Below are 20,776 nucleotides of genomic sequence, written 5' to 3'. Positions count from 1 at the left end.
ACAAGATACATGCAAATAGGTAGTTTTCAGCATGCTAAAACGCAGCATGTGATGTATCACATTATCTGATTCTAAAAAAGAGTACGAGACCATGTGCTCGGAACGTCTTCTCGCGGCATAAGCTGGAGGCTGGAATGTGTCGGAACTGGCAGGTCCCCCTGTACAGGCGTGGCTCCCCTTCTCCCCCCTTCTTCCCCCTCCATCTCGGCCCACTGCACAGAACACACTGTTCGCTGGAGGCCAGCGCATTGAGTCAGCTCAGCTGTGTGTGCCGCTGTGGACGCAGAACCGGAGCGGGAGGAATACACGATCTTTCAGCCACGTTGGTGAGTGTTAATGCAGGCAGCCGCTGCCGGCACGAGCGCACACGTGTGACAGAGGACATCATTTTCCCTGTGTTCGGGTACAGGATCCTCAAATGTGGAAAAATCCCCTGTGTAATTTGTGTTTTTAGCATGTTAGCTGCCTGAACATAGACACACGCCGGTACAAAAAGTGTGGCGAAAAGGGGACAAAATTATGATTTCATTTTGGGCCTGAACACATATAGAATGCTGTCTAAGAAATCAAAACGTAAAAAAAATTACGCTATCTCTCTGTTTTTGGTAATTTAAGGGCTTTATTTCTGATGTTATGTACAGAATAATTTAGCCCTGACCCGCTGCTAAATTCATTTGGAAAGTGTGATACTTGAACGGTTATGTCAAACGTACTGTTTTCGTTGTGCCTTTCCCGTAAGGTAATGTAGAAAACCGGCTAAGATCGAATTAATACTGCTCGGCCGGGGTTCCAAATGAGACTACTGTCAAAGCATAGATTGCTGTAATTGTGTCAGCTCACTCAGTACTGTGGAGCACTCCAACTGGATTTTTTACATATCGGAGTTTTACACAATGCAGAATAACTGCTTCTGGAGAAGTCTGTAGTTGGGCAAATGACGTGTTGTGCATAAAACGTTGAGTTTTGAGCCAGTAACGAAGTGGAACCACGCATATAAAAGAATGTTAACGGCCCTGGTAACCCGAGCCTTCAATCGTATGACTCAAAGAACAGATCCAATAAATAATTAAAATAATTTTACGAGTATGCAGCGGGGGACCTTGTTTAGAAATTACGTTTGTTCTAAATCATGGAATTTTCAGACTTTGTTCGATTTGGATTTATAAATATTGTTGAAGAGCGATGCCATTTTCTTCATATTTCATGTACTACTGAAACTCTCCTCTCGTCCGCGTGAACTTCTACTGTTATCTCTCAAGATAGAACGATCTGTTTTTATTTTTTGTTGTTGTTGACACTAAGGCTGTCTGAGGAGATAAGTATCAGCAATCATTCATCCCACCGGCATTTATTGCCTCAGAGAAAGCATACGACATGGCGCTGTGGAGTTAAACGTTTCCAAATAGTGAGAAAATTTAAATTAAGGATATGCATTTAAACGTATCGTGTTGCACGGTGAACGCACAACAATCCATAGACTTAAAGAAGCACTAAAAACAGAAATGCTCTGACTAAGATTGAGAATTTTTTTCTGTAGCACCTACTATTTAAACAGGTGTTCACAGCTGCTGCTTCTGACCCAGGGGAGCTATGTGCTGCCTCACATCATCTTGTTTTAAAGTGTGCTGCATTAAAGTCCTAGAAGAGGGTCTCACTCTGCGTTCAACTACTGTTGAACATCAAATCTCTCGATTTAGAAGTTCTTATTGACACCATGCCGAGTGAATGCTATAACAAACATTACAGAGTGTTTCATCTGTCACAAATACCAGTCCTATTAACATTGAAGTTAACAGAAATCTGCGGAAAATTTGAGCCCAGTGTCGGTTAAGAGTGTCTATCGTAGCAAGAAGGAAGAAAAGACGACGGCGATATTAGACACGGAGGACAGTCTCGGATTGGCGAAGAAAGTAAGACGTGGTCTTTCGAAGGCAGCATTTCGTCCTACCGATTCCGGTCCCGCATAAATTTTCATCTTTCGTCATTGAATTATTTCAGTGCCCCGTTGCACCAAAACTCTGGCATTTATTTCTTCAAGTATATGCATGGTGTTTCAGAAGTGATTGTCAATATTCGGGGGTATGACAGGAATGATCATTCGAAACAAGAAAGGCAGGCAAACGTGGGCTCTAAAATGCATGTCTTTAAGAGATCGAACAATTCTTGATCTTCGATACTGTGAAAAATTCTCTTCTACAGCAAGCTCTTTGCTTTCCATATTTTGGGAAGGTAAAACAAGGAAAAAATCCAGTAAACATGTGCTCTAAAACGCATACCTTAAGAGCTATGAGCACTTGTTCATCTATGCTACTTTGAAACACAACTCTTCTAACGAACAAGAACTCATAGCTTTTAAGGTATGCACTTTAGAGCACATGTTTACTGGAAATTTTTACTTGTTTTGGTCTATACTACCACTTCTCAAAATATGGAAAGCGAAGAGCTTGTAGTATAAGAGACTTGTTTCATAAGATCAGAGATCCAGAATTGCTCATAGCTCTTAAGGTAGGCGTTTTAGAGTCCATGTTTACTTGACTTATTTGTTTCAAACATAATTCCTGTCATATCCCTCAATATTTACCATCACTTCTGAAATCCCCTGTGTACAGAGCTGCGGACTGACACGATGGTGAGTGTTCTTTTGGACATGCATGCCCGAACGATCAGACACCACACCTATAACAACACACATTGTATCTATATATGAGAAGACTGACCAACAAGAAACCAACCTTCTCTCATAACTGACGAGTTAGGTGTCGTGACTTTTTTCTTTCATCGTGTATTCGAGCTTCTTTGATGCGGCCCTTGCGATTTCTTCTCCCGGGCTAACCTCTTCGTCTGAGATATCACCTATAGTCCTACACCAAGATCCTCAGTTGCTTGTACGTGTATTTCAACCTCTGTCGTTTTCAATTTTCAAGATTCCTCTAGTACCATAGAAGTTGCTCCCTGGTGTCTTGACACATTTCCAATAATTCTATACTATTTTCTAGTTGATGTTTTCAATATATACCATTCGTCGTCGATATTGTGGAGAAGCGTTGCATACCTTACCTTATGTGCCCACTTAATTTCCCATTCTGTAGCACATCCTCCATTCTCTTCTTTTACGGTATTCTCCACAGTCCTAAATTCACTTTCATACAGCGGTGTACTCCAGAGCTAGGTTCACAGAATTGTCTCTCTCAGGTTCAGACTAGTTCACTCTAAGACAAGGAAAACTATGCACCGCGAAGAAATTAGCCGAATGGGACAGAAATAAGTAGATGTACAGTTCAAAATGGCTCTGAGCACTATGGGAGGTCATCAGTTTCCCAGAACTTAGAACTACTTAAACGTAACTAACCTAAGGACATCATACACATCCATGCCCGAGGCAGGATTCGAACCTGCGACCGTAGCGGTCGCGCGGTTCCAGACTGAAGCGCCTAGAACCGCTCGGCTACACCGACCGGCACATGTACAGTACGTATGCATACAAATAATTACAATTTCAGAAAAATTTGGTGATGTATTCAAGTGAAAGAGCTTCACAAATTGAGCAAGTCAATAATGCGGTGGTTCACCTCTGGCACTTACGCATACAGCTATTCGGCTTGGCAATGATTGATAGTTACTGTATATGCTCCAGAGGGACATCGTGCCAAATTCTGTCCAACTGGCGCGTTATATCGTCAAGAGCCCCGAGTTAGTTGGAGGGCCCTGCCCTTAATGCCCCAAACGTTCTTAATTGAGAAGAGATCCTGTGAACTTGCAGGCCAAGGAGGGCTTGACAAGCTGGAAGACAATCAGTAGAAACACTCGCCATGTGCGGGCGGGCGTTGCTGAAATGTAAACCCCGAATGGCTTGCCATGAAGGGCTACAAAATGGAACGTAGAAATTTGTTGATGTACTGCTGCGCTGTAAGGTTGCAGCGGGTGAGAAACAAACAGGTCCTGCCACGAAATGAAATACTTCTCTGGTTGTCAGGTAGTATGGCGCGCGATAGGTTGGTTTCTCACAGCTGTCTACAGCGTCTCCAGACATGTCTCCGTTGGCCATCAGCGCTCAGTTCGAAGCGGGACTCATCAGTGAAGACAATTCCACTGCAGCCAATGTGATTCCAGACCGAAGACAGCGGTGGGATACCTACCTGACTGCCATATAGCCCGACAACCAGGAGTGTTGGTCTGGGGTGCCATGTCTTGTCATAGCTGTACCCCTTGGATGTCATCCGCTCCGCCCTTATAGCACAGAGGTTCGTCCCGTTTTGTTGCCCTTCATAGCAAGCCTCCACGGCAGTTTCTACTGCTTATCTTCATGCTTGCAAAACCCTAACTTGGCCAGCATGTCGACGAATCTCCCCCAAATTGGGAACGTTTGGAGCATTTGGGCAGGGCTCTCCAAGCAGCTTGGGTCAGAATTTAGCACTGTATCACTCACGAGGACTCATCCAACAATTCTGTCAATCAGTGCGAAGCTGAATAACTGATTGCATAAGGGCCAAAGGTGGACCAATGAATTAATGAATTCCTCAATTTCTCTTGAATAAACCATCCAGTTTTTCTGAAATTATAACTATTTATTTGTCAGTTCAAAAATGGTTCAAATGGCTCTGAGCACTATGCGACTTAACTTCTGAGGTCATCAGTCGCCTAGAACTTAGAACTAATTAAACCTAACTAACCTAAGGACATCACACACATCCATGCCCGAGGCAGGATTCGAACCTGCGACCGTAGCGGTCGCTCGGTTCCAGACTGTAGCGCCTAGAACCGCACGGCCACTCCGGCCAGCTATTTGTCAGTGAATGTCGTCGTATCTACCGATTTCCGTCCCATTCGAATAAGTCTTCTGCCGTGCGTCGTTTGTTTGTTTGTCTTTTTTTTTTCTTAGAGTGTATTTCATACTAGTAGAATTCTTCTGGTGAAGAATCTCTCTCTGCATGTGCTATTCTGCTTCACCCTCCTTCCTTCGTCATTCATGCATTCATACATTCCTTCCCTTTGTCTATTGCCGGCCGCGGTGGTCTCGCGGTTAAGGCGCTCAGTCCGGAACCGCGCGACTGCTACGGTCGCAGGTTCGAATCTTGCCTCGGGCATGGTTGTGTGTGATGTCCTTAGGTTAGTTAGGTTTAAGTAGTTCTAAGTTTTAGGGGACTGATGACCACAGAAGTTAAGTCCCATAGTGCTCAGAGCCATTTGAACCTTTGTCTATTACGTTGTCCCGGGTTTTACGTTAAGTTTGTTTTTAATCTCGTTTCTGCTGCTCCTTCATATTTTCACCATTTTTGTGTTTGCTCTCTATCGATATCCTGCTCTCAGTAGACTGTTCATTCCATTCAATAGGTCCTGTAATGTCATCAGTGAAATTTATGACTGGTATCCTTTAACCCTTATTTTAAATACTGATTCTTTATTTCCGTCGTTGCTTCTTCATTGCAGCGGTTGAACAGTAGAAGGCGGCCGCTGTGACTGAGTGGTTCTAGGAGCTTCAGTTCGGAATTGCGCTGCTGCTACGGTCGCAGGTTCGAATTCTGTCTCGGGCATGGATGCGTTTGATGTCCTTAGATTAGTTAGGCTTAAGTGGTGACCTCAGATGTTAAGTCTCATAGTACTTAGAGCCATTTGAACCAATTTTTTTAACAGTAGATGAGAAAAAATGGATCCTTCCTTACGTTTATTTTAATCAGAGGACTTCTCTTACATTAAATTGCCCCTTCAGAGCCAGACTGGTCTGCCGACATACTCGACGACCAGTCGTACTGTGTATGGACACCAGCGTCTGCTTGACGGACACTACCTGACTGCACCGACAGTGTGAGCAAACTGGTCGACCTGTGGATGGGCCTATGGGGGCTTTTATCTGCTAATATAGGAGCAGATTGTAGCGATGGATTCTGAAAAACCGACAGGGCCTGTTTGTGCATTAAACGCCTCCATACACAGGTGGACCAGTCGGCCGAGTCGTCCGCAGACCGTGTCTGCATCGACCAACTCACCTGTGTATGGGCGGTGGGTCTGCGGTCTGTTCTGTGCTCTGGATGCGACGGTTTGACTGCCGAACTGCTACCTGCTGGACTCGACCGCTACCTACCACTTCACACTCCATCAGTGCAGGCAGATAGGATTCGAAGAGCAGTCGTCGTTGTCCACACACAGTTGGATCGGGCGGCGAGCGAGTAGATGGACTAGCCGGGCTGTGAATGGGGGGTTGTTGAGACACTACCTTCACATTGGTTCTCGGAATCGGCGATCCCGCCTCTCTATCTAGACAAACAAAAGCAGTTTTCTGCAACTGGCCACACTGAGAACGTCTGTGAGTTGTCCTGTGGTTTTTAGGTGAAAGCAAGATTTTGTAGTTTAAAATATGATCAAGGAGTGCACCCGTGACCACATCGAAAAACTTACACAGTTGTACTGTGAAATACTATGAAAACTGGCGTTTGAACATTACACATTTAAGAAATAATAGATCGGAAGAGATGGGTGAAACATTTCTAGACCGTATTACAATTGCAAGCAAGAGAGCTTTGAGTGACGGTTTTTAGAAAAAAAAAATAACGGAGAGGCTGACTTCCTAAATTTAGAGAGAAATGATTGAAAGAAACATCGTCCTGTTCATTTAGACGCTCGCATAGTCATGGGCTGCAGACCTGTGTTCACAATCATTGTACTAACTGAAATACCAAGGGCACTATGATACAAGTTTTATAAGCATTGACGTTGTGAAAGTTGTTCAGTATTGTTGATGCTGAACTTCTTAAATCAGTTGCACGTCACATTTACTTCTCAAATTTTCGGAAGAATCAGTCAAGTTCTGCATTTCGAGAACCATAATTTCTTAGAAGTCATCCTTAAACGGTATACTAAAACGCTGATGAAAAGGTATTAAAACTTTTACACATTTTATTTTCATCAGTTTATTATTACATAAATAAGATTGTATATACACTACCAGATAGAGAAAGGTGAAGCAATCAGAAGACATGGTAAAAGGTAAGGTAAACTACCGCGTTCTGGCGCTAGGCGCGGGAATCGTGCGCGAACAACCCCCTTGTCATCCTCCTCCAATGACGTCATTGGTTGCGGTACCGAGAGGCATACGGTCGACACGCCTCTGTTCCAGTCGTTATCGCATTTCTTTACTTTGAAACCGCTACTGCTCGGTCAAGTAGCTCCTCAGTTTGCTTCATGAGACTCAGCGCATTCCATTCCAATCCCCCCCACGCTCAAGAAAAAATTATTGGCAATACCGGGAATCGAAACCCGGCCCCCGGCATGGCAGTCAGCTGTGCTGACCAGTCAGCTGAGTGTATGCTGAGAAGTAGTACCTCCGAATTTTTTACTGCGTTATCAATAACGGTTGAGGTATTGAATGGCATGCAAATTACTCGGTCGACGTTCCCGCTTCGCTGATGCAAGTTGAAACCCTCTACCTCTAGAGGGCTCCGAATTGTAGCCTGTAAGATGGCGCTCCGTAACGTAATTATGCTGGTGCGTGACAAATAGCGTGCTGTAATCGAGTTTCTAATTGCTTCGAATTGAAATCCTTAGACGAATGAAAGGCGTGCAAGGTGGCGGCTGTACGGACATCAGTAATGTGCGACGTTGGGTTGTTCGCGCTCTTCGTGAAGGAAGCGGTGGTGCTAATATCAACGGCTGTGACAAAGTTGGGAATGGACGAGCGCATACGGCGACCGACGAGACTCATCGGAATCGGATTGACGAACTCTTCAGAGAAAATCATAGGATAACAGAAACATAGCTCTGTTAAGTGTGACATATGACAAGAGCATGTAAAGTCATTGCAGAACAGTGGTACAAAAAACTGTATGCACTATTGGTGCGTCAAATGCTCACTCCTGACATAAAACAAAAATCGGCCACCTGTCAACAATTTCTTTTACGTTTTGAGCGTGACGGTGATGGATTCCCTAGCAACAATGTCAGAGGTGACGAAGCTGGGATCACCATTTTGACCCCGAAAACAAAACATCAATGGAGCTCCGCCGTGAGGATCACCGACGCCAAAAAAGTTCAAGACCATGCCATGAATAGGCAAAGTCATGCTCACTGAGTTCTTGGATGTTCAGGGTGTGATGCATTGAAATTCATGCCTAAAGGCACCATCATAAACTCTGCAAGGTACTGCGAGACCCTCATAAAACCGAAAGTGCGAATTCAAGAGTTCGTCCACGTGGAGCACTCTATTCTTCAGCATGGAAATGCCAGACCATATACGAGCGCTGCGACGTCTGCAGCAATCCGACACCTTGGGTTCGCTGTCATCCATCATCCTCCATACAGACCCGACTTGGCCCCACGCGAGTTTCATCTGTTTCCAAAACTTAAAGAACATCTTCACTATGATACTGATGAAGCGGTGCAAGTAGAGATGACCTTGTGGCTTCAACACATCAAGTATTCTACACTGGAGGAATCGACAAACAGGTGTTGCGATGGGAGAATTGTGTTAGTCGCCAGGGTTTATATGTTTTGAAACAAATGCGTAGACATGATGAATAAATATGTAGAATGTTAATGAAGTTCGTTTTTTAAAAAAAAATCTTGGAATTTTTTTATGTGAAAACTTAAGAGTTCTCACATAAAATATACGGAGCTATTACTTTTCAGCACGCGTTTAGGTTCGCAATTCTCTGTGTCAGGTGGTACAGCCACCAGAATGCATTAGTGCTGCCCGTGTTTAGCGTAGGGTGTATAAAAGGCGTGAACAGCGTAAGAAGTAGAGCGATCACTATGAAGTACAGGAACGCGCTGTGTACTCATGTGAGACAGAGTTATCAGCGATCAACAGAGTTCGAAAGGGGCCTCGTTCTGGGTCGCCATTGTTCAGTTGATCGAGTCGTACATTATCCAGATTTTTAGGGCATTCGGATGCGACAGTGGTCGATGTAGGATTGCTTGGGAAAGTGAGGGGAGGCATAATCGTTGTTAAGGTTCCGATCGATGATGGCTGACCACCACAATGGAGGACTGCCTTATTGTGCAGCAAACACATTGTAACCCCTTCACACCTGTGGCAGCCATCCAAGAACAAGTAATGGACTCTCAGTAGCATTATGTGTCATCACTCACCAAGGGTGGGAAACGAGCAGCAAACGAAATAGGGAATTGCCGTCCCATGAGTAGCCTCCCGTTAGCATCACAATACAAACGGCTGTTTTTGGAGTGGTGATTTCACACGGGAAGAATGGACTGCTAATGAACGCTGTCACTTCTCTTTAGTGATTAGTCGGGGTTCTCCTCTACCTCGGATGACCATCGTCAACAAGTATGGCGGCGACCTTATGAGAGGTCCCATTCTTCCAACGTTTTGGCGACACAGCGGTGTTACTTCTGGCGCCAAGATCTCGAGAGCCACGGGGAATTATTTGAGGTCACAACTGGTAGTTGTTGAGGGAACTCTGATGGCTGAACGGTACGTCACGGACGTCCTGCGTCCTCGTGTGTTACCTCTCATGCGACATTACCATGGTGTCATTTTTCAACAGGACAATCCGCATATGGCACGTACTCTATGAAATGTCTGCATGGTGTCGATTTACCTGTGGTCAGGAAGATCTCCAGATCTGTCACTGACAGAACATGTGTGTGTCCAGCTCGGACGTCAACTCTGTCCCAGTGCCATTACCAAAGATATGAAGGACGAGGTAGAACAGTTGGCGAGCTGGGGGGGGGGGGGGGGGGGGGTAGGGATGTGGGAAGCTTGTCTGAGTAGATAATACGATAGATTTGTGACGTCCTTCCCAACCGAATCAGTGCATGCATCTAGACCAGAGGGGTGCAGCATCATATTGGTATGTGAGCTCAAACTGCCATGATATTTGTAAATTCTACTCGATTGCGTAAACACTGAAATCACATTATATACCTTCTTAACCTGTGAAGTTTCATTTCGTCTGCGCGGTGAAGGCGGTGGATCGCTAAGTGGAGGGGCCCGGGTTCGATTATCGGCCAGATAGGAGATTTTCTCCGCTCGGGGCTGTATATAATGTTGTCCTTACGTTAGTATTGAAATAAGTGATATTAACCTGTTGAGCTGGCTAAATGGGGACGGCCTGAAAGCAAAAAAAGAAAAAAAATCATTTCATTTCCTCCTCATCTTCTGGGATCTCAATATTTTTGTCAGTTTATTTATTTTATAGCTGCTATTAAAATCATAGCTGTACATGACAAGTTAAAGGTTAAAGTAGGCATCACGGCAACGTACATTTGGAGAATGTACGGGGTAGGCGTAAGGTGCGGTTGAAGAGAAAGTAATAAACTGTGACTCACTCAGAACCGAACCCCGGATGCGCATCTGTTCCTATTTAGTTACATTTGATTGTTTCATTTTAAATGACTCTTCACGCATACTCCCAAATATTTAATGGACGTAACTGTTTCCAGGGAATAGTCGTCAGTCGTGTTATCAAGCAGTAACGGATCTTTCTGCCTCTTTTTGTTTCTATTGAGACGGAAACGCTAACCCCTGCACCGAGCTTCTTCCACTGTAGGTCTTCTGCATTTCACTACAATTTTCACTTCTGTACAGGGTGTTTCACAATTCGTATTACATGTTTCTGTGAGTGATTGAAAGTAAGTTTCGATATGGAACACCTGTCCGATAAAATACTCAGAAGAGTATCAGCGATGTACGGGACAAAGCACAACATATGTGTGTAGCGGGTGGACTATGTGAGGAGCCTGTAACCTGCACCATATTAATGCTACTAATTGAGAAAAAGTAATTATTGGCAATTTGTATAATCAATATTAGAGTCTTACAAAACTGTGATAATAGTAATGATATTTTTGAAAACAATTTAGTTTCGTGACTGAACCAGAATCGAATCGTTTCGTATTTACCCCCCATAAAATTTCATTTTAACTCTCAGGGGGTAATTATGCCCAGATTGGGAACCACTGCACTAGGTAATATACGTACTGTGAATAGTAACGGTCAAATTACAAGTGCCTTGGGATACGCCCGAAGCTAATTCTATATCTGAAGATTTCTCTCTGTTAAGACCGACGAGCTGTGTTTTAACATTTAAGTGGAGTTTATACACTCCAAGAAGGAGTTGGGCGACATAAACGAAAGTTGGTAGACGTGTTTCTACATTTGAAAGATGATTTAGATCCAGTCTCATTAAGAGTGGCGGTAGTTGCGCCACTATGAGGATGAAAATCAGATTTGCTTTAAATACACGCTGTAATGGTCGTGAGCATGGACATGCAGAGTTGAAGTTAGTCCACAATGCTTTTAAGGCGAGAAAGACGCCATTATTAACATCTCAGTGAGTTTGAACGAGGTCGTGTAATGGGGCTCGAGAAGTCTGCGGTACTGCAGAAAGACGTGACACGAATGTAGTCGCTGTACGTGATCGCTGGCAGCGGAGGTCACGATTCTGGACGGCCACGTTACATTACCGAGAGGGAAAGTTGAGAGTGTAAAATTCTTGGGATTACAACTTGATTATAAATTCAGTTAGGAGCAACATACTAACGAACTGCAAAAGCGCCTAAACATGTCTGTGTTTGCAATGCGAATGATGTCAGACATAGGAGATATAAACATAAAAAAGTGGCATATTTTGCTTATTTTCACTCCATTATGTCATATGGTATCATATTTTGGGGCAACTCCACAAATAGAGTACAGAAGCGTATAATAAGAGTAATGAGTAGTGTAAATCCAAGAACATCATGTCGAAACCTAATCAAAGAATTGGGCATATTAACCACAGCTTCTCAGTATATTTATTCCTTAATGAAGTTTGTTGTAAATAATACTTTTTCCAACTAACTGCTTAGTACACAGTATCAATACTAAGAATATGAACAATATACATAAAGATTTAAAATCACTTACTCTTGCCCAGAAAGAAGTCCAGTATTCAGCAACGCATATTTTCAATAAGATACCAGCAACCATTAAGAGTTTAGTTTCAGACAAGGCACAATTTAGACATAATTTAAAAGAATTTTTGGTGACCAACTCCTTCTATTCCATCCATGAGTTTCTCAACAAGTGCAGGAGACCATTTTAATGAAAATTTATTATACTTTAATTTTTAACAATACTTGGTTGTAACAGCCAAGTAACTACCTACTGTGTGAATGATGGATGTATGGAAAGCAGATGTAAATCTTAAGTCTGTAAATAGTGGAAGTTTAATTTTAAATCTTGTACATAATCTGACTGTTCTTAACTGAGGATCACAGAAATGAATAATCTACTTTAATTTTTTACAATACTTGGTTGTAATAGCCAAGAAACTAGCAAATGTCTGAATGATGGATTTAATGAAAGCAGATGTAAGTATTAAACCTGTAAATATTAGAAGTTTAAATTTAATTCATGTACGTAATTTTACTGTTTATTAAGTGAGAATCATTAAAATTAATGAAACTCAAGTTTTTCTAATTACAATTTTTGTAGTGTGTTTATCTGACATGTTCCACACCCAGGAGGATTCCCTCTTTTATGGGTCTGTGGTATGAATAATTAATCTAATTTAATCTAATCTAAAACCATTATGTTCGGCGCGTGGTTCTGGCGTATCGTCCTGCATCTGCAGCAGAAATTTGAGCAGTTGGCACAATAGTGACACAACTAACTGTTCCAAATTGATAACTTCACGCCCTGTAGTGTGCATTCCACTGACACTCAAACCACCGCCATCTGAGACTTGAGTGGTGTCAAGCGAGAGCTCATTGAAGGGTAGGGTGAAAGTCTGTTGTGTTTTCTGATGATAACGGATTGTGCCTCGGTGCCAGTGATGGCCGTGTGTTTATTAGCAGGAAGCCAACTGAGGCCCTGCAACCAACCTGTCTGCGTACTGGTCTTTCATCTAAAGCTATTGTCTGGGATGTTTCCTATGACAGCATGAGCAGTCTCGTGGCTATCCCACATACTCTAACTGCAATTTTGTACCTCAGACTCGTGATTCGACTTGTTGTGCTGCCATCTATGAACAGTACTCCAGGGGTTTCTCCAACAGTATAACGCTCTCCCACATACCGCTGTTGCAATGCAACATGCTGTGCAGAGTTTCGACATGTTGCCTTGATTTGCGTGATCACCAACTCCGTCTCCAATCGAGCACATACTGGACTTCATCGGACGACAACTCCAGCGTCATCCACAAACAGCATTAACCATCCCTCTATTGACCGACCAAGTGTAACAGGCATGAAACTCAAGCCGGCCGCTGTGGCCGAGCAGTTCTAGGCGCTTCAGTCCGGAACCGCGCTGCTGCTACGGTCGCAGGTTCGAATCCTGCCTCGGGCATGGATGTGCGTGATTTCGTTAAGTTACTTAGGTTTAAGTGCACTACTGGCCATTAAAATTGCTACATCAAGAAGAAATGCAGATGATAAACGGGTATTCATTGGAAAAATATACTATACGAGAACTGACATGTGATTTCATTTTCACGCAATTTTGGTGCATAGATCCTGAGAAATCAGTACCCAGAACAACCACCTCTGGCAGTAATAACGGCCTTGATACGCCTGGGCATTGAGTCAAACATAGCTTCGATGGCGTGTACAGGTACAGCTGCCCATGCAGCTTCAACACGATACCACAGTTCATCAAGAGTAGTGACTGGCGTATTGTGACGAACCAGTTGCTCGGCCAACATTGACCAGACGTTTTCAATTGGTGAGAGATCTGGAGAATGTGCTGGCCAGGGCAGCAGTACAACATTTTCTGTATCCAGAAAGGCCCGTACATGACCTGCAACATGCGGTCGTGCATTATCCTGTTGAAATGTAGGGTTACGCAGGGATCGAATGAAGGGTAGAGCCACGGGTCGTAACACATCTGAAATGTAACGTCCACTGTTGAAAGTGCCGTCAATGCGAACAAGAGGTGACCGAGACGTGTAACCAATGGCACCCCATACCATCACGCCGAGTGATACGCCAGTATGGCGATGGCGAATACTCGCCTCCAATGCGCGTTCACCACGATGTCGCCAAACACGGATGCAACCATCATGAGGCTGTAAACGGAACCTGCATTCATCCGAAAAAATGATGTTTTGCCATTCGTGCACCCAGGTTCGTACACCATCGCAGGCGCTCTGTGATGCAGCGTCAAGGGTAACCGCAGCCACGGTCTCCGAGCTGGTAGTCCATGCTACTGCAAACGCCTTCGAACTGTTCGTGCAGATGGTTGTTGTCTTGCAAACGTCCCCATCTGTTGACTCAGGGATTGAGATGTGGCTGCACGATCCGTTACAGCCATGCGGATAAGATGCCTGTCATCTCGACTGCTAGTGATACGAGGCCGTTGGGATCCAGCACGGCGTTCCGTATTACCCTCTTGAACCCACCGATTCCATATTCTGCTAACAGTCATTGGATCTCGACCAACGTGTGCAGCATTGTCGCGATACGATAAACCGCAATCGCGATAGCCTACAATTCTACCTTTATCAAAGTCGGACACGTGATGGTACGCATTTCTCCTCCTTACACGAGGCATCACAACGATGTTTCACCAGGCAACGCCTGTCAACTGCTGTTTGTGTATGAGAAATCGGTTGGAAAATGGTTCAAATGGCTCTGAGCACTATGGGACTTAACATCTGAGGACATCAGTCCCCTAGAATTTAGAACTACTTAAACCTAACTAACCTAAGGACATCACACACATCCATGCCCGAGGCAGGATTCCAACCTGCGACCGTAGCAGTCGCGCGGTTCCGGACTGCGCGCCTAGAACCGCTAGACCACCGCGGCCGGCAAATCGGTTGGAAACTTTCCTCATGCCAGCACGTTGTAGGTGTCGCCACCGGCGTCAGCCTTGTCTGAATGCTCTGAAAACCTAATCATTTGCATATCACAGCATCTTCTTCCTGTCGGTTAATTTTCGAGTGTAGTGTAATTCTAAGTCCAGGGGACTGATGACCTCAGATTTTAAGTCCCATAGTGCTTAGAGCCATTTGAACCATGGAATTCCAGGACACAAACTAACAGCCGGTACCTGTACAACACAATGCATGTACGTCTTCATGCTTACATTTGCCAGTCTGATGGCTACACCGGTTATTAATGTACCAGCATTTCACATTTGTAATGGCTTATCTCGAGTTTAGGTTAACATGTGACCTGGCAATGTTAATCACTTATATATGTCACCTAGACAAATGTATTCCCGAAATTTCATTACATTGCATTAATTATTTTTTGGTGTTACAATGTTTTTGCCGTCAGTGTATAAACATCTCAGCAAACGTCCTGGAAGAAATCGTGAATACACGTCGGCAGCCATATCCACATTGTTTGCATGGGTTGATTGTGCGGAACCTCTTCACCTGTTGGACAAAGAATGAGGGGAAGAAAGATAGAGATAGAGAGAGCAAGAGAGATAGTGAAGAAGTCGTGACTTCCTGCGCTTTCTCCGCAGACCGGATGCTTGTTTGCAGGTCACGGCACACTCATAGTGGGCGCTCACGTAGGCAAGTGCTGTTCTTTTTAGCGACGTCCGTGAGGAGACAGCCTTTCAACATGTACATGACGAATTTATTGCTCGCTGGAAAGACGTATGAATACAGCAATAAGAAATGTTAAAGCACTGAAAGTGCTATAAGAATTGTGAACAGTAATGTAGAAAGTAAGGTCGTACACTATTGCAATGTGAGGCATCGTTTGATGAAGCTAGAAAGTTTCTATTCTGAAAGATAGAACGGAAAGCATTTGCGAAGCCTGATGCGTGGAAGGACTGGAGGTGGTATCACCCTGAGGTAATGCTGAGGGAAGTTTCCCTATGTTCTCCTAAATTGGTTCAGGCGTTCTGTTTTTGTTGTTTATTCCTTCAGAGTCGGACAAATACAGTACACAGTTCCATATTGTAAAGATGTAGGCCTCTACAGGTATGACGCTAATGGAAGCAACAAGATGGTGTAACCAGAATGAAATTTTCACTCTGCAGCGGAGTGTGCGCTGATATGAAACTTCATGGCAGATTAAAACTGTGTGCCGGACCGACACTCGAACTTGGGACCTTTGCCTTTCGCGGGCAAGTGCTCTACCATCTGAGCTACTCAAGCACTACTCTCGCCCCGTACCTCGTCTCAGTACCTCGTCTCCTACTTCCCAAACTTTACGGGTCCCGAGTTCGAGTCTCGATCCGGCTCACAGTTTTAATCTGCCAGGAAGTTTGTCAGCGCACACTCCGCTGCAGAGTGAAAATCTCATTCTGGAAACATCCCACAGGCTGTGGCTAAGCCATCTCTCCCCAATATCCTTTGTTTCAGGAGTGCTAGTTCTGCTAGTTTCGCAGGAGAGCTTCTGTAAAGTTTGGAAAGTAGGAGACGAGGTACTGGCAGAAGTGAAGCTGTGAGGACGGGGCGAGAGTCGTGCTTGGGTAGCTCAGATGGTAGGGCTCTTGTCCGCGAAAGGCAAAGGTCCCGAGTTCGAGTCACGGTCCGGCACACAGTTTTAATTTGCCAGGAAGTTTCAAGATGGTGTAACTCGGCCGAAACTGGTTATTATTGTTAAGTAAAAGAAACGCGATGTAGACTGTTTTGTGTATTAAATTATAAAATGGGGTCACTGTTATCACCTCACATTCCTCTTTCTGAAATTTTTAGTGCCATTCGGCAACTCGTTCATGCAGACCACTCACAAGCTATACGGAGATTTGCCAGTTTTTTGAAAGCGTCTAATCTCACTAATATTTCTTCGTACCTCATCTTTTCCTGCAGGTGCAATCCTCTTCATATAATAAAACTAAACTCCTCCCGAACAGGCCTTGAAGGCCCAACGGTACCGACCAGCCGCCGTGTCATCCTCAGACCATAGGCGTCACTGGAAGTGGATATGGAGGGCATGTGGTCAGCACACCGCACTCCCGGCACAACGTCAGTTAACATATACAGGATGCTTAAAAAAGTGTGACATACACTCCTGGAAATGGAAAAAAGAACACATTGACACCGGTGTGTCAGACCCACCATACTTGCTCCGGACACTGCGAGAGGGCTGTACAAGCAATGATCACACGCACGGCACAGCGGACACACCAGGAACCGCGGTGTTGGCCGTCGAATGGCGCTAGCTGCGCAGCATTTGTGCACCGCCGCCGTCAGTGTCAGCCAGTTTGCCGTGGCATACGGAGCTCCATCGCAGTCTTTAACACTGATAGCATGCCGCGACAGCGTGGACGTGAACCGTATGTGCAGTTGACGGACTTTGAGCGAGGGCGCATAGTGGGCATGCGGGAGGCCGGGTGGACGTACCGCCGAATTGCTCAACACGTGGGGCGTGAGGTCTCCACAGTACATCGATGTTGTCGCCAGTGGTCGGCGGAAGGTGCACGTGCCCGTCGACCTGGGACCGGACCGCAGCGACGCACGGATGCACGCCAAGACCGTAGGATCCTACGCAGTGCCGTAGGGGACCGCACCGCCACTTCCCTGCAAATTAGGGACACTGTTGCTCCTGGGGTATCGGCGAGGACCATTCGCAACCGTCTCCATGAAGCTGGGCTACGGTCCCGCACACCGTTAGGCCGTCTTCCGCTCACGCCCCAACATCGTGCAGCCCGCCTCCAGTGGTGTCGCGACAGGCGTGAATGGAGGGACGAATGGAGACGTGTCGTCTTCAGCGATGAGAGTCGCTTCTGCCTTGGTGCCAATGATGGTCGTATGCGTGTTTGGCGCCGTGCAGGTGAGCGCCACAATCAGGACTGCATACGACCGAGGCACACAGGGCCAACACCCGGCATCATGGTGTGGGGAGCGATCTCCTACACTGGCCGTACACCAATGGTGATCGTCGAGGGGACACTGAATAGTGCACGGTACATCCAAACCGTCATCGAACCCATCGTTCTACCATTCCTAGACCGGCAAGGGAACTTGCTGTTCCAACAGGACAATGCACGTCCGCATGTATCCCGTGCCACCCAACGTGCTCTAGAAGGTGTAAGTCAACTACCCTGGCCAGCAAGATCTCCGGATCTGTCCCCCATTGAGCATGTTTGGGACTGGATGAAGCGTCGTCTCACGCGGTCTGCACGTCCAGCACGAACGCTGGTCCAACTGAGGCGCCAGGTGGAAATGGCATGGCAAGCCGTTCCACAGGACTACATCCAGCATCTCTACGATCGTCTCCATGGGAGAATAGCAGCCTGCATTGCTGCGAAAGGTGGATATACACTGTACTAGTGCCGACATTGCGCATGCTCTGTAGCCTGTGTCTATGTGCCTGTGGTTCTGTCAGTGTGGTCATGTGATGTATCTGACCCCAGGAATGTGTCAATAAAGTTTCCCCTTCCTGGGACAATGAATTCACGGTGTTCTTATTTCAATTTCCAGGAGTGTATTTCTGCAGGAGGTAATATCGCTCAAACCTAGAAGGAATGTTCCTATAATTATATATCTCAAAACTATTACCTGTTGAGATATGAGCCAATCTGTCCTCTCATTCCCATCATCTGTGATGTAGAAGTAGACGCTAAAGGCAGTTCTCTGTACGGTTACCATGCATCCTGACAAATCCTTCAGCCCTTCTTAGCTGTGGATCACGCAGTCTTTCGAATATACCTGGTTCCATTCGGCTTGCATCGCATGCATTAGTCGCACGCTCCTGTAATGTCTGCATATTGGGAGTGGGCTGGACATACACGAATGCTTTTAAATCTTTCCTGAGTCAGACATCCAACGGATTTAGGTCCGGTGAACAGGAAGACTCTGGTACCGGCCTCCTGACCAATCCATCTACATGTACATACATACTCCGCAAGCTACCGTACAGTGCATGGCAGGGGGTACCACGTACCACTACTAGTCATCTCCTTTCCTGCCCCAGTGCCAGAGCGAAGAAAAAGCAGCTGTCTGAAAGCCTGCGTAAAAGCCCTAATTTATCGCATCTTATCTTCGAGAAACATACGTTCAGGCAGCCTATAGATTCAGCCTTTGCATTTCTCTTTTCAGATTTTGTAGCTTCCCTTCCACGATGAAACTGCTGACATCCCACGCTCGGACCCGTAGAATGTTATCCTTATTCCATCTTTTTCTCGTCGATACCTCTCCCCTTCGCTGTCATCTCCTGGAGACCTGAATGGCCGGCCACTGCGGCCGAGCGGTTCTAGGCGCTTCAGTTCGGACCCGCGCTGCTGCTACGGTCTCAGGTCCGAATCCTGACTCGGGCATAAATGTGTGTGATGTCCTTAGTATAGTTGTCTTTAAGTAGTTCTAAGTCTAGGGGACTGATGACCTGAGATGTTAAGTCCCATAGTGCTTGGAGCCATTTGAATTTAGACATGAATGGGGGACTAATCCGAAATCTTTTGCCAATAGAAAGATCATTACGACACTTTCCATGTAAAGGCCTCATATATGGATAAACATTGTCCTTAATGTGGTAGTTTCCATTGCCTTCTGCATCCTCATGCCGCTGATCATAACTGATTATTACGCCTTTTAGGGGGATTTCCCACACCAAGAGAAAGAGTGTACCCTTCACCTCTGTCTGTTCATGCGCCCGGTTTGAAAAGGTCATTGGCAGAATGAGGGTGACTTCTTATGGTGGAAGTCTGAGGCCGCCATTGCTGGTGGATTTTTTTCTTGATTTAGGCAGTGACTGGATTCGGATACGGAACCCAGGACATTTTGAGTGCTAGGCAAATACTGTAGCATTAGATCAAAAATGGTTCAAATGGTTCAAATGGCTCTGAGCACTATGGGACTCAACATCTTAGGTCATAAGTCCCCTAGAACTTAGAACTACTTAAACCTAACTAACCTAAGGACATCACAGACACCTATGCCCGAGGCAGGATTCGAACCTGCGACCGTAGCAGTCCCGCGGTTCCGGACTGCAGCGCCAGAACCGCTAGACCACCGCGGCCGGCTCAAAAAATGGCTCTGAGCACTATGCGACTTAACTTCTGAGGTCATCAGTCGCCTAGAACTTAGAACTAATTAAACCTAACTAACCTAAGGACATCACACACATCCATGCCCGAGGCAGGATTCGAACCTGCGACCGGAGCGGTCGCTCGGCTCCAGACGGTAGCGCCTATAACCGCACGGCCACTCCGGCCGGCCCTAGCATTAGATCAAAATGGTTCAAATGGCTCTGAGCACTATGGGACTCAACATCTTACGTCATAAGTCCCCTAGAACTTAGAACTACTTAAACCTAACTAACCGAAGGACATCACACACACCCATGCCCGAGGCAGGATTCGAACCTGCGACCGTAGCAGTCCCGCGGATCCGGACTGCAGCGCCAGAACCGCACGGCCACCGCGGCCGGCAGCATTAGATCAGATCACGTGTGCCTCAGTATAACAATATCGCAGTACAGTATAACAGCGGAGCTTGGTGTGTGGAGCTTAGGCGCTGAGGATACTAGGGGACATAGGCTGCAGCTATACTCTATTCGCCGCGTCATGGTCCTGGAGTGCTGGTTTACCAAGTTCTTGCTACCGGCAGTTTGGGCCAACGAGATCGCCGAAGTCGTTGTTACACGGTGATACGTGAGCGTCACAGTCTTCTTTGAAATGGAGATGAAAAACGGCACCTTGATCTCGTGGGTACGTTAATTGGTGGTATCGTCATGTTTGTTTTGGCGGCGGGTTTTCACCAGACGTCATAGCCGCATACATTGTCGTCACTGGCCATGACGTGCGCCAGTGGTAAAAAGAAAAGTGAAGATCAGAGTACGATGGCTGGCTCGTAATCGGTTTCAGTGCGGCTCGCAGAAGAAATTCGTGGGAGAGAGATGCATTTTGGGATAGTCACAGTTCTGTTGTACGAGTTAT

General features: G+C 45.7%; 1 protein-coding gene across 1 annotated transcript in view; it reads left to right on the top strand.

Annotated features, from left to right (window-relative positions):
* The first annotated feature begins 217 nt into the window (after window positions 1-217).
* Window positions 218-20,776, top strand: part of LOC126175845 (retinol dehydrogenase 14) — a 114,925-nt gene continuing 94,366 nt past the window's right edge. The window contains exon 1 of the mRNA XM_049922849.1: window positions 218-326. The gene's annotated coding sequence lies outside the window, so the exon portion shown is untranslated. The remainder of the gene's footprint in view (window positions 327-20,776) is intronic.

This window comes from Schistocerca cancellata, chromosome 3 (genome assembly GCF_023864275.1).
Source record: "Schistocerca cancellata isolate TAMUIC-IGC-003103 chromosome 3, iqSchCanc2.1, whole genome shotgun sequence".
Taxonomy (NCBI): domain Eukaryota; kingdom Metazoa; phylum Arthropoda; class Insecta; order Orthoptera; family Acrididae; genus Schistocerca; species Schistocerca cancellata.
This window is presented reverse-complemented; position numbering and strand designations above follow the sequence as displayed.